Source organism: Olea europaea, unplaced genomic scaffold, assembly GCF_002742605.1.
Source record: "Olea europaea var. sylvestris unplaced genomic scaffold, O_europaea_v1 scaffold309, whole genome shotgun sequence".
NCBI lineage: Eukaryota > Viridiplantae > Streptophyta > Magnoliopsida > Lamiales > Oleaceae > Olea > Olea europaea.
Genome location: NW_019249636.1, coordinates 206895 through 221186, shown reverse-complemented (window position 1 = coordinate 221186; position 14292 = coordinate 206895).

Below are 14292 nucleotides of genomic sequence, written 5' to 3'. Positions count from 1 at the left end.
TTATCTTCTTGTAAACACACAATTCGTCTTCAAATTTGATAAAATCTAACACTTTGACTTTTTCATCAAATCGAAGATTTCAGTTCCAAGAGACTTCTCTTAACCTATAGTCACGGTATGCAACTGTTGCAAGCAAAAACCCAAAAGGACTTCATCGAGACTATAGAAGAAATGTTTCACCAAGGTCAACACTTAACCTTTGCTTCTAACCTTGCTTTGTATATATGGATATTCCCATCCATATCGATCTTTTCCTTGTAAACTATTTACAAAAACTTATGGCTTTTAGTCCATCAGGAGTCTTAACCAAGGTCTAAACCTTGTTCACATACGTCGAGTTCATCTCGAGTTTCATGACCTCTTTCTATCTCTTTTTAAGTCAACGCTTGACTTTAATTTTTGCATAATTAGTAGGTTCATCATCCTGGATCAGTAATACCTGATTAGTGATCACGAATTCGCACCTTCTTGAAGGTCAAATGATTCTACTAGACTTACATAGAGTTGACATGTCCTCAGGAGTCTCTACTCCCTAATTAAGAGTATGTCCCATATCAGATATGGGATAAAACTCAGATTCATCTACTTGGTTAACTATATCCGTGGACTCTTGAACTTTTTCAAGTTCTATTTTGCTCTCACTGTCCTCTCCTAGAATAAACATTTTCTCTAAGAAAACGATATATCGTGAGACGAAGACTTTCTTCACGATAATAGAATTTATATTCAAATATCTGCTTTGAATATCCCACAAATATGTATTTATCAGATTTAGTATCAAACTTATCCAATTCAAGGCGCTTTAAATAAGCGTCATGGCCCAAAACTTTCATATAAGATAAATTGGGACTATTGCCCTTCCATAACTCGTATGGAGTTTTGTTAACTAATTTAGATGGGACATGATTTAGTGTGTTGCACACTGCAATCAATGCATGACCCTAAGATAATTTTAGGAGATTTGCATAGCTTGTTATTAATCACATCATATCTAATAGTTAACGATTCCTCTTTTCAGATACACCACTATGTTGCTATGTATATGGAAGAGTCAACTGCAAAAGAACCTCATTCTCTCTTAAATAATCTAGATTTTATCTTTAAGATACTCTCACTTGATCGAATCTTGATGTGAGGATATCTTTACCTATTTGTTTCTCTACTTTTAGTTTGAATCCCTTGAACTTTTCAAGAGTTTCATATTTGAGTTTTATCAAGTATACATGATCATTGATGAAATAAGAGAAACATTACTTGACATCAATTGACATGAGTCCATTTGCATCACTATGCATTAAACCAGCAATTATGCTGGCCTTTCTTCTTTTCAAGTAAAAGAAGATTTGATTATTGTGCCAGACATGCATAATTTGTACTTGTCAAAATCAATTAATCTCGAGTATACATCTTTATGTAACTTTAGAATTGCATTTCATCTATATGACAAAATCTGCCGTGCCAGATTTTGGTAATAATTAGATTATTACATTTATGCCTTATAATTTCTATACTCATTATAGAATCCTTTGTATCAAAGAATATAAACGTCGTTTTGTAATTTACCATAGCCATTAGGATCTTTAACAAGATAAACAAGAACAACAATTGTCCTTAACATTAAAATAGTCCATGTCCGAACATGAAATTCATTTTAATGTTCCAGTTATGGTGGGTATAAAGCGACATTTTTCTAATTCCAATACTAAACCAAAAGACAATGGCAAGAAGTATATTTCTACAGGCAATGCAGCAACATTTGCTCATCTCCAATGTGTAGGACAACTTCTCCCTTTCACAGTGGTCTACTTCTATTTAGTTTCTCCATATTTGTATAAATATGAGATCTACATCTGGTAACAAATACCTAAGAAACTCGTGAAGTAGACATAAGTCACGCAATATTCCTTTCAATTACCTTTCATTCTATAATGAAACCAAGGGTCATTAGATTTGGTATTGTCCTTCGCTTAGACTGTTTTAACCATATTGAGTGCCTTTCCAAAGTCCCTTTAGACTTCCTCTTAATATCCCTAGAGGAATCAATGGTTTGCCCACTTCTAACTTTATTGTTGGGCATAATAGTTCTAAGCATGTTAAGCAACTTAATGAGTATGCATTCGAGTTTATTCATATCATAATTCATAATTAGTATGAATAACTCTATGACAGAAACTGCAGAGCTAAGTCAATACTCAGTTCATAGTTAATGATTGAACTCAGTTGAGACACTTCTCATGTCAATCATCTTCAGTACATGAGGATTGAATGAAGATTCTTTTGTCACTTTGCATCGGCATAGTTGTTTGAAAGTCTCATATCCTTCCACCCATGATTATTATCATACAACTCTTTGTAATGAAGAATTATGTGTTAACATCTATACTCTCAAGTTGCTTTTGTAATTCAGGTGACATAGTTGCAGCTATCATATACGTTGCAGCATTATTGTCATCACTATGTTTATTATAGCAGCCACCTCTTCCCTAATCGAGTCATCACCAGATGTCTCTGGAAAATGGCTACTTAAGGACAACCAACTTTCTCATGCTTAAGAACAATTCTCAAATTGTAGTGCCAATCAAGAAGATTTAATTTGATTGTTGGCATCCAATATGCCTCTCAAATACACATGGTTACTCACGATTCAATAAATATAAATGACGAAAAGAAAAAGAATAATATATAAAATGTATCAATTGATTTAACATGGACTTTTATTAAATTAATTATGCTCCCACTGTTTAACTAAATTTTATGACCTTCTCACATAAATTTATGGAGTCCATACTTGACTCTCAGTGGGCTGGGATTCCATCTGTTATATTAAGACCTTGAGTGTATTCAACAAACCTTAATAAAATATTTGGGTAGATACTATTATCAATTGCATCTACATACAACTCCCAGATCATTAAGTTGACAACTCTTTGTCTTCACTCATCTTATGTGTTGGCTTAACATGCCTCTAAAATTTATCTCCTTGAGTGTACTCAACAAAAGATAAATTTTAGTTAAGTCAAACCCATCATTCAAAAATATCAAATATTTCATAGCGTCAAACATATTCCTAATAGATCAGTCTTGAGTGTATTCAACAACTTGAGACGATTTGGGACTCTAATTTTTCACTATAATGATGGAAGACAATTATAAATATGACTTAATATTTTATTGAGGGGTTTTGCATTCAAAAGTCTCATCATAACAATCATATATGCTATATTACATATCTACCATGCAAATAAATACATATATAATATAACGTTATAGTGTGGACGATTATGAATTTTACTATTTAGTCTTCCCGAATCATAAGAAATACTAGTTGGTCAATTCCTATGAGGTATTACGTTAATCAGTATCGATGCACCATCTCCATGGTCTCCTCCTCTTCTTATTTCTCCAATTAGTCTAGTTGTAACTTATATCCTGTACTAGTTGGCACGCAGGCCTAAATGAAATTGGACTCGCAAACCCAAGCAATAATAACAATAACGGACTCGCAGGTTCAAAATGATTAAGAGCTCGCAGGCTCATAATAATAACAACAATAACAGACTCCCAGACCCAAAATTAATTAAGAGCTCACAGGCCTACAAAACGACAAAAATAAAAATCAACCATTCAACACATCCATATGGTCGAGTCCATAATCGTCCACTAATAATACATTTATCACATAAATGTATACATATATAATATCTAATATTATATGCTAACATATTTCAAATTTCTAGCAATTAAAATTGTCTAAACTCTTTTAGACAAATGGATTGGAACAATTAAATAATTAATTAATCATATTAATCGATTAATTAATAAGCGGCTATATCCAATTAAAATCCAATTTTAATTAAATACTGATTTAGAGTCAAACTCTAATTCCATAATTATAGGGCGGGACTATTTAATTAAAATCACATTTCAATTAAATATCAAATTAGAGTCCAACTCGAATTTTATAACTTAAGGCGGTTGAATTTAATTAAAATCAAATTTTAATTAAATAACGAGATTAGAGTCAAACTCTAATTCTAAGATTATAGGGGGAACTTATTTTAGTTAAAATCAAATTTTAATTAAATATCACATTAGAGTCCAACTCTAATTTTGAAAAGAATGTTAGGGTGACATAATTTAATTGAAATCAAATTTTAATTAAATGTTAAATTAGAATCCAATTCTAATTTCTAGAATATATTTGGGGTGAATAATTGATTAAAATCAAATTTTAATTAAATGCTAAATTAGAGTCTAACTCTAAATTAAATTGAATTAATATTTTAATTTAGGGTAACGTTCCTAAATAAAATAAAATTCAATTTAGGGTCAAGTTTAATATTTAAGTTAAAATCTAATTTTAACCAAAATATAAAAGTCGTCAATTTTAAATAAAATTTTAAATCTGGGTCAAAATTGAAAATACCGGTCAAACCCACTTAAATCAATTTTAAAACTTTTCAAAATTACATTTAAATCCCTTACCAAAACGTATGGCATTTTGACCCAAAATAAATTATAATCAGGACCTCCATGACTCACAAATTACAGAATAAGTCCTCCTTTTAAAAATTGAATTTGACCCCCTTTTTAGATAATTACAACCACGGGCCTGTAAATTCAAAATTTGCATCACATGCCCTTGTCTGCCCACCCCCAGCAGCGCGAAAGCACTGCCACATTTGGCAGCGCAAAACAAGACAGCGACACCGATGCCGATGCAGAAGCCGCAGGTTGTAGCGGCGTCTGCCGCTCTACCCCCATCACTGCCCCTCTCCTGGTCGACGTCGACTGTTGTAGTCAAGCCCTTTTTTTTCCCGTTTCAGTTTCAAAATCAGATTTTAAAACTATAAAACTAATTTTTTTTTCTTTATTGCTAGAAACAAGAAACACAGAACAAAAATCAACTTTTGATTATTCCCAAAAATTTAAAACAATCTCTAACAAATATAAAGTAGGCTCTCATACCATTGTTGGGAATCTACTTAACATGCGCAGTGGAAAATTAAAACATATTTCGATTCCCACCAGAAATCTCTTTGTGTTTAGATAGAAATTATGAAATGATTGCACCTTTTTCAGATCTGCAAACTTCTTTACTATTCTTTTCGTTCCAGCAATCTTGATTCGCCACCCATAGCTGTCCAATTGTCCGGCCTCCAACGGTGATCCACACAGAGAACAGATTGTAGCTACCAGGGTTTTCTCCTATTGTACTAGCATGAAAAATTATGAGAAAAACTCTATTGATTGAAAACCCTAGCCATGTATTTATATAAGCTCAAACGGGCCTGATCTGGTCTGGTCCAATATTTAATTAATCCATTTAATTAAATCCAGTCCATGAATTAATTAATCCAATTAATTAATTCGGGCCTATAAATAACCAACCCAATTAATTAATTTATCCAACGATTGTCAAATTAATTAATTAACAAATTGTAATTTTCCAATTCTCTTTTGTGTGCGACCCATCGGGTTCCCGATCACGATGCCTAATGACGTAAAACATTATTTTGATCTAATCAAAATTGATAAATTAAAACACCCTTTTAATTTATCATCAATTCACACTCGTCGTCTCAGATTGACATCTAGCAATGTGTTAGGGCAATATATATGACGGGAAATGTCACGTGGTATGACAAAACAAAACTCGTTCATTTACCGTGAAACTATAATCCCTTCGTTATTATGATCCGATCAATTACGAGATATGGAAGTGTGTCAATCTCGATTATCGATCATAGCACTCCACTATTAAGTCAATATAAGTCGAAAAGGAGTTTTCGACTTATGAGTTCACCTTGGCCAAAGATTTCATTATCGACTTAATTGAATGAAACGCAGATCATAATCTCATACTATCTAAGAGTGACAAATCATTTATTGGTCAATCACAACCTTCATACGATTCTTGACGTACCCGAACGATGTCGTATTAGCGGCCCTTTGTAGAGAAACATCCAACACCGCGAAAGTATGACTGTCCTCATATAAGGTACCATGACGACCTCAAGTCAAAGGATCAATTCCACTACCGAACGTTAGAGATTAACCACTGAAACTCAGATAGTTATCCATGTGGAATCTCTCGACGGGTCTCCAATAGTTTGTTCTATAACAAAACATCCACGTGTTCATTTAAGTGACACAACACTTTAGCTTGTGAGATCAGTTACTTACTTCACAAGTAAGAAATGTCACACGTGATGGTCTATCCGTAATAACGATATCCGTATCTCGTTATTACTTACCACCACGGACGATTTGAGATTCAATCATATATAATTTGTATCTCACAGTCACAACTCCTTGTGATTAACAAATTACGAATATTTGAATCTACGGATTCTACTATTTATTTAATTGTCTATTAATTAAATAATAGATATGCCATTAAATTGTATCAATTATATATCAAAAGTATTCATGTCCAAAGTTGATTGGACTCAGGACATAACGCTTACACTTTTTTCTATTCATTTTCAATTATACATTCACACAATAATATACCTGCATGTAAACACAAAATTTTCTATACTTTTTGTTACGTGTTGTGATACTTAGCCAACCTACTTGGGCCTATGACCCACTTAATCCGAACCACGTGGCGCTCTAGCCGAGGTGGCATGTATGGCCGAGACCCTTCATGTCGAGGCCTGTGAAGATAGCCGAAACCCTGAAGCGGAAGTACTACGTGAGTGGCAGAAGCCTCCGAACCATGGAGGAAGGTCTTCCGTGATCACTTCTCTCAAGAGATCTTCTACATAAAGATCTTGTTAGAATAATTGATGGAACGTTTGTCATAAGTGTACATGTCAAATCTTGTCATTAGCATGGGGGTTCTGCATAAGCAATAAATGCATAGCAAGCTAGCAAGTCAAGGATGATGCATAGGATTTGATGTTTGGGTTAAAGAGATGAGGTCACGTGCCACCTCATCCGAGGGCTGCTATTTCACATGTACCACCATAAATACTTCCCTTGTGTAACATTGAATGACTAATGCAAGAATCAATACAAGAAACCACATTTTACTCTCTCTTTCATATTGCCTTACAATACAATACGAATTCATACATATTTACATGCACATTCATGAGCACCGATTGGTAATTATTGTACAATCGGATTACGAACATCCTGTCGAATTCCAAAGGTTCTCGTCCTGCGTCATTGAGCTACTCCCACGCCCCTGATCCATTCGTTTTAGACCGTTCACGTGTCTTAAGTGTGTAAGACCTTCGCTCACGTGTGCGCGGGTGGGTCCGACATCTGTTAACAACATTTTTTGGGGTCAACACTTTTAATCATACATTCTTTTAAAAAATATTGTTCAAAATATTATTTTTCTCAAATGATGACCAGAGTTTAATAAATAATTGTTTAATGGGCATGCTCTCATGCGGCATCATTGCATGTTATAGACTCGATTCATTTTTTTATATCCATATAACTTTAATTTAAATTATTTAAAGTTGCATGGTTGGACATGCCTGTTCACAAATTTTAACATCTATATAAATTATCACATTTAATTTTTAATCATACATTTTAATGAATTAAAGAGTATCTTCCACTTATTCATCATTTATTTTTATTATTTAAATTCCTCCCAGATGAAGGCTTATGTATTGAATTGAACAAGGATGAATAGTAGATTTCTTGATATAAACGTCAGTATTTAAATATCGATAATCTAATTAGGGACAGTCACTAATTTAAGATTTGATTAGTGCATTGTTTAATTTCTGATTTTTTGATTAGTGTTTAATTGCGTAGATTCAAATGTTATAATTGGCATGGAATTAATGAAAGTTTTTAGATTATATATTTATCCTCTTTGATACTATAACTAGTCTTTGCCTGTGCAATGCACGTGTTGGATTATTTTAAATAATGCTGGTGTATTAAATATGTTGGATTATAGTGTGTCGCCTTCATCATTTGCATTGATATTTGAAAAAAGAATCATTTATCATACTCTATTAATATATATAGATTGCATTATAATTAGAATTAATAGTATGTAATTGTCCAGCTATTTAGAAATCAAATGTATAAATATCAAACCACGAGCATTTATAGTATGGAATTCAATTATTTCTTCCACGTCGACTTTTTCTCTGGACACAAAGGCTCCAGTTTCAAATGCTAGCCGAACATCGAAACTACATGACAAAAGTTAATGAGATTTGTTTTTAAAAAAAAAAGTATGAAAGACTCTTTTAAAATGTTACTTGGGCTACAATATTTGAAATAATAGCATAAATATTTTGTCATTGCATTTGAAATAGTCAATAAGGTTTGCTATATGGCATTCAAAATAGTCATTGCGGCACAAGAAATGAAGAAAAATTAACGGACCAAGTCAAGATACATAGCAAACGTCAAATATAATGTCTCTACCCACGAGATATTAAAACTAATAACCCAACAGATTTTTAACGATCCTCCTAACTATAGATGTTAAACTGTAAGGTTTTACTTAATTAATTCACCGGATAGAAAATGATTAAATTAATATCAATTGGTACACAAGCAAATTTCAATTTATAAGTTATTTTAAAAACTTCCAACAAAGGTTTACTTACATGGTGAAAAAGTAAGATAGAGATAAAATGTTGCATTCTTCTGGTCAAGCTTTATAAGACACTGATATGGACACTCCCGAGGCCCTGGCTGCAAAATAAATGAAAGTTAGATAATTTCTAAAGTTTTTAGTTCAGCATAGGTAAGGTTTAAAGATATCACGTATTTTTAAACAAAATGAAACACGCTAAATGCAAATAACATAGAAAACTAAAAAATAATCAATAACCACCAAATCTTTTTTACCCAAATCGCATATCCAATAGGGGTGTAAGTGGTCCGATTTTACCGATTTTTGACATATTTTCAAACCAAACCGTTTAAAACGGTTTGAGAAAAATCCAAACCTAAACCAAACCATTTTGAATGGTTTGAAAAAAACTCAAACCTAAACCTAACGGTTTGGTCCGGTTTTAAACCGCCGATTTTGCCATATATTTTTTTTCGTCTACTTTTATGTCATTAATTCATTGAATTCAATATATATTTATATCTTACTAGTAATAAATCTAAAACAAACTAAGTCCCTATTTTAACCAAATTTTTGGGATAAAAAATAAAAATTTGGACCATTATCCCACAAGTCCAGCCGCCTTTGTCGACCTGCTATTTCATGTGTGGGACCCAACCTCCTCTCCAACAGTCAATTTTCTCATTATGATGATATGAAAAATATGGCTCAAACATGAGCTAAATATATCTACTATAAATTTAAATACCAATTAAATCAAAGTGAAATCACAATAAACTAAAACATAGTTTTTTTTCTTTTTTCATTTTTTTCACCTTTTTAAGCTAATGATGATACAATAACGTTACAATAAAAGTCTACTAAACTAAATATAAGGCCCAAAAAAATAATGATGTCCAATAAGATCTCATGATCATCTTATATGAAAAAAGGGGATACTAATTAAATAAAGAGAATAACCATCCACAATAATAAAGTAATTGTTTATAATATTTAAACACAACAATGACACAAGTTTACGTTTGTATGATGTTACAAAACACATTTAATTTAAGATTCTTACCTTAATTTGCTCCAAAAAAAATTATTGATATGAAACTTTAATCATAGCTAATATTATCACCGAAAGTCTAGAATCTCTTTGTCTCCGATTTGGTATAATGAATTTCAATTCAACTTTGAAAAGGCGTGAAAAATCTGAAAAAGAAGTGTGTGGTGCCAGTGGCTCAAGACTGTGTTGGGAATCGACTGGAGTTCATCTAAATTATGAAGAGGAAAAACGCTTTTGATAAATTATGTTAGTCTTGAAATTATTAGATATATATTATGATTATTGGATAATAATAATAATATATCCGTATTAGAAAATTAGAAATTGACAAAAATATCCACAAATGACAAAACTATTGAATTTTACATATTTAGATTAATTTTTAAAAATTTCATTTTTTCATTTTTTTTTATTTTTATATATTTTTTCACCAGTCTGGTTTAGTTTTAAACCGTAATTAAAATTCTCAAACCTAAACCAAACCATTTTCACCGGTTTGGTTTGGATTAAAACCATTTCGTTGACTGGGTTCACATGGCACCGAACCGACGGTTTCTAAAATGCGGTTTCAGTTCGATTTTTCGGTTTTGCGATTTTTGCTTACAACCTTAATATCCAATGCTTTCAGTTAATCAACTACTGCAGATTGTCTTCTCACTTCATACACTTCATACTGCAATTTCCTTCTCAAGATCTCTCATTCGACCCTCTAAGTTTCAATATCTCGGATTTTGAGAATCAGTGTGATAGGGTTTTCTTTGTTATGGATAAATGAAAACAAGAGAGAGCAAAACTCACTTTTAAAGGACATTTTGTGAACCAGTTAATGAATAATACAAACCAATCAAGTGTAGAAACTCAAGTGACAAGAATGAATAGTGATCACAACCCCATCTTTTAAGAGTTTTTTTATTTTTAAATTAAATATTAATAAAAATGTTACACTATCTAGAATATAAAAAGTTACTTATAAGTAAAAAAAGAACTTCAAGTTATTTAAAAATAATAAAAAAACTTATAATTGTAAAAGCTACTTATTGGTAAAAAATATTAATCACTCATTCTCTTATAATTACAAAAGCTACTTATAAGTAAAAAAATATTAACTAAAATTTTTTTAAAGTATGAATATTTAGATATATTAGTTTTTAAATTAAATATTAATAAAAAATTACACTATCTAGAATGTAAAAAATTACTTATAAGTAAAAAATCACTTCAAATTATTTAAAAGTAATAAAAAACTTATAATTTTAAAAACTACTTACAGATAAAAAATATTAACTTCAACATTTTTAAATAAATATTATATATTTAATTTTTTAAAATTAAATATTAATAAAATTTTTACTATAATTATATAAAAAAAAAATCATACTTGGAGTGCTTTCACTTCGTGCACTGAGAGTGCTTTATATGTTATTTATTTAATTTTTTTTAATTATAGTAATACATACATACATACATACATACATACATACATACATACATATATATATATATATATATATATATATATATATAGTTTTTACAACTATAAATTTTTTTATTATTTTTAAATAACTTGAAGTGATTTTTTTACTTATAAATAACTTTTCACATAGTGTAATATTTTTATTAATATTTCATAAAAACTAAATATATCTAAATATTTATACTTAAAAAAATTTAAATTAATATTTTTTTTACTTATATGTAGCTTTTACAATTATAAGAGAATGAGGGATTAATATCTTTTTTACCTATAAGTAGCTTTTAAAATTATAAATTTTTTTATTACTTTTAAATAACTTAAAGTACTTTTTTTACTTATAAGTCATTTTTTACATTCTAGATAGTGTAATTTTTTTATTAATATTTAATTTTAAAAACTAAATATATCTAAATATTTATACTTAAAAAAATTTAAGTTAATATTTTTTACTTATAAGTAACTTTTATAATAAGTTCGTTTTACTTTTAAATAACTTGAAGTGATATTTTTAGTTATGAGTAACTTTTTTACATTTTAGAAATAAATAATAACTATTATCTAAAAAATTATTTAAAAATATTATTACTAATAAAATTATAGGATATGATCCATAGTCGATAGTGTGAGAAAACAAAGAAAGAGTACTGTGCGTCAAATTCAAAGCATGTAAGTTGCAGATAAAATAAAAAGTAACGTCGTTTCTGTTCCACCAATTAAAAAAAAAGCTATAGTGTGACAAAATATTACTACTAATAAAATTATAGGATATGATTAATAGTTGATAGCGTGAGAAAATGAAGAAATAGTACTGTGTGTCAGATTAAAAGACCAAACCAGTTTCAAACCTATTTAATGTGAAAATCAATGTGACAAAAATAAAGAGTAAGATAATGAGGGATAATATAATAATAAAAATCAAATCACTTTGATCAAACCCATTTCAAACCAGTTGAATGTGAAAATGCATGTGACAAAAATAAACCGTCCAACTTTGAATTTGACACAAAATAGTTTTTCTCCATTTTTTCACGCTATCAACTATCAACCATATCCAATAATTTTATTAGTAGTAATATTTTGTCACACTGTAGTTTTTTTTTTTTTTTTTTTTAAATCAGTGGAGCAAACGACTTATTTTCTATTTTACCTGCAGCTTACATACTTTGAATCTGACCCACAATACTCTTTCTCAATTTTCTCAAGCTACTTATAGATAAAAAAAATATTAATCTCTCATTCTCTTATAATTGTAAAAGTCTCTTATAAGAAAAAAAATATTAACTTAAAATTTTTTGAGTATAAGTATTTAGATATGTTTAGTTTTTAAATTAAATATTAATAAAAATATTACACTATCTAGAATGTAAAAAATTACTTATAAGTAAAACATCACTTCAAGTTATTTAAAAGTAATACAAAAACTTATAATTGTAAAAACTACTTATTGATAAAAAAAATATTAACTTCAACATTTTAAAATAAATATTTAGATATATTTAATTTTTTAAAATTAAATATTAATTTTTTTTGATACAATTGGAAAAAAAAAACACATTATTTTCACATGATTTGTCTCCATGTACGAAGTGGTCATCACTCCGTGCACGAAGTTAACTTTTTTTTTTTTATTAATTATTCATCACTCAGTGCACGGATTTAGTTTTTTTTTATTAATATTTAATTTTAAAAATTAAATATATCTAAATATTTACTTAAAAATGTTAAAGTTAATATTTTTTTTATCTATAAGTAGCTTTTACAATTATAAGTTTTTGTTATTACTTTTAAATAATTTGAAATAATTTTTTTTACCTATAAGTAACTTTTGACATTCTAAATAGTGCAATCTCTTTATTAATATTTAATTTAAAAATTTAAATACATCTAAATATTTGTACTTAAAAAATTTGAAGTTATTTTTTTTACTTTTAAGTAACTTTTGTAATTATAAGTTCGTTTTACTTTTAAATAATTTGAAGTGATCTTTTTAGTTATAAGTAACTTTTTACATTTTAAAAATAAGGAATAACTTTTATGTAAAAAAATATTATCACTATAAAATGAACAGTAAACCTCACATTCTCTCATTTAAGATATGGAGGGATTTTTTAAAATTAAATATTTATTAATAGAAAATTATTATAAATAAAATTCAAAAAAATAAATTATCACCACTCCGTGCACGGAGTGTTATCACTATGTGCAAAAGGAGAGAACTCTCCTTTTAAAAAGTCGAAAGGAGAAAACTCTCATTTTGAAAACAGAGATTCTCCCTGTGGATGGAGAGATTCTCTCCGTCCACGGAGAGATTCTTTGTTTTTTTTTAAATTTTAATTAATTAAATAATATTTATGTATTATTTATTTAATTTTTGTAACTTTATTTAATTTATTTGTTTAATTTTGTTTAATAAAATAATATTTATACATTCCTTATGATTTAAAGATATTCGTTAAATTTGAATTAAATAATATTTTTTCTTTAAATCGTTTCAATTTAATTTAAAAACTTTATAATAATTTTTTTCTATTTTTATTTGAATTTTTTTAAATAAACTTTATATTTAATTTCGTTTCTTTATTATATATTATATGGTATTGCCTTTAATCAAGTGAAGTAGTGTGTGAAAATGGAGAAATATTGTAGTGGAGGTGACATCACAGTAGAACTGCGCGTGAAAATAATGTTACAGCGTCATTGAATAAAATAATTTACTGTTGTCAAATCAGTTTCAAACCAGTTTCGTGTGAAAACTTATGTGACAAAAATGAATAGTAAACCTTATATTCTCTCAATTAAAATAAAGAGGGATTATAAAAAGATAACGATCATTTTGTCTATATACTGTATATTTATCTGTGTTGGGATATCTTGTTGTGACCAAAATAGGCCAAACTCAATGGTCACGTTTTGCATACCGTGGTCAGACGGCCACAAACATCGCGATTGTTCCGCAGTCCAACACTTGCAAATTTCATTCTTTTATGCTTTGGCCCTATTTCAGGATCTTCTTCCATAAGAGTACGAAACAATAGTCTCATTGGGATAAAGTGGGGATTACAAAATTTTCTCCTAGTCCTAGAATTTTTTGGATCTTCAAAAAGATGACTTCATAGCGTTTGTTTTGGGTAGAAAATGTCATGAGTTCAAATCCTATCATCCCTACCTAGGGAAAAAGAATAACTGAAAGAAAGGAAATCA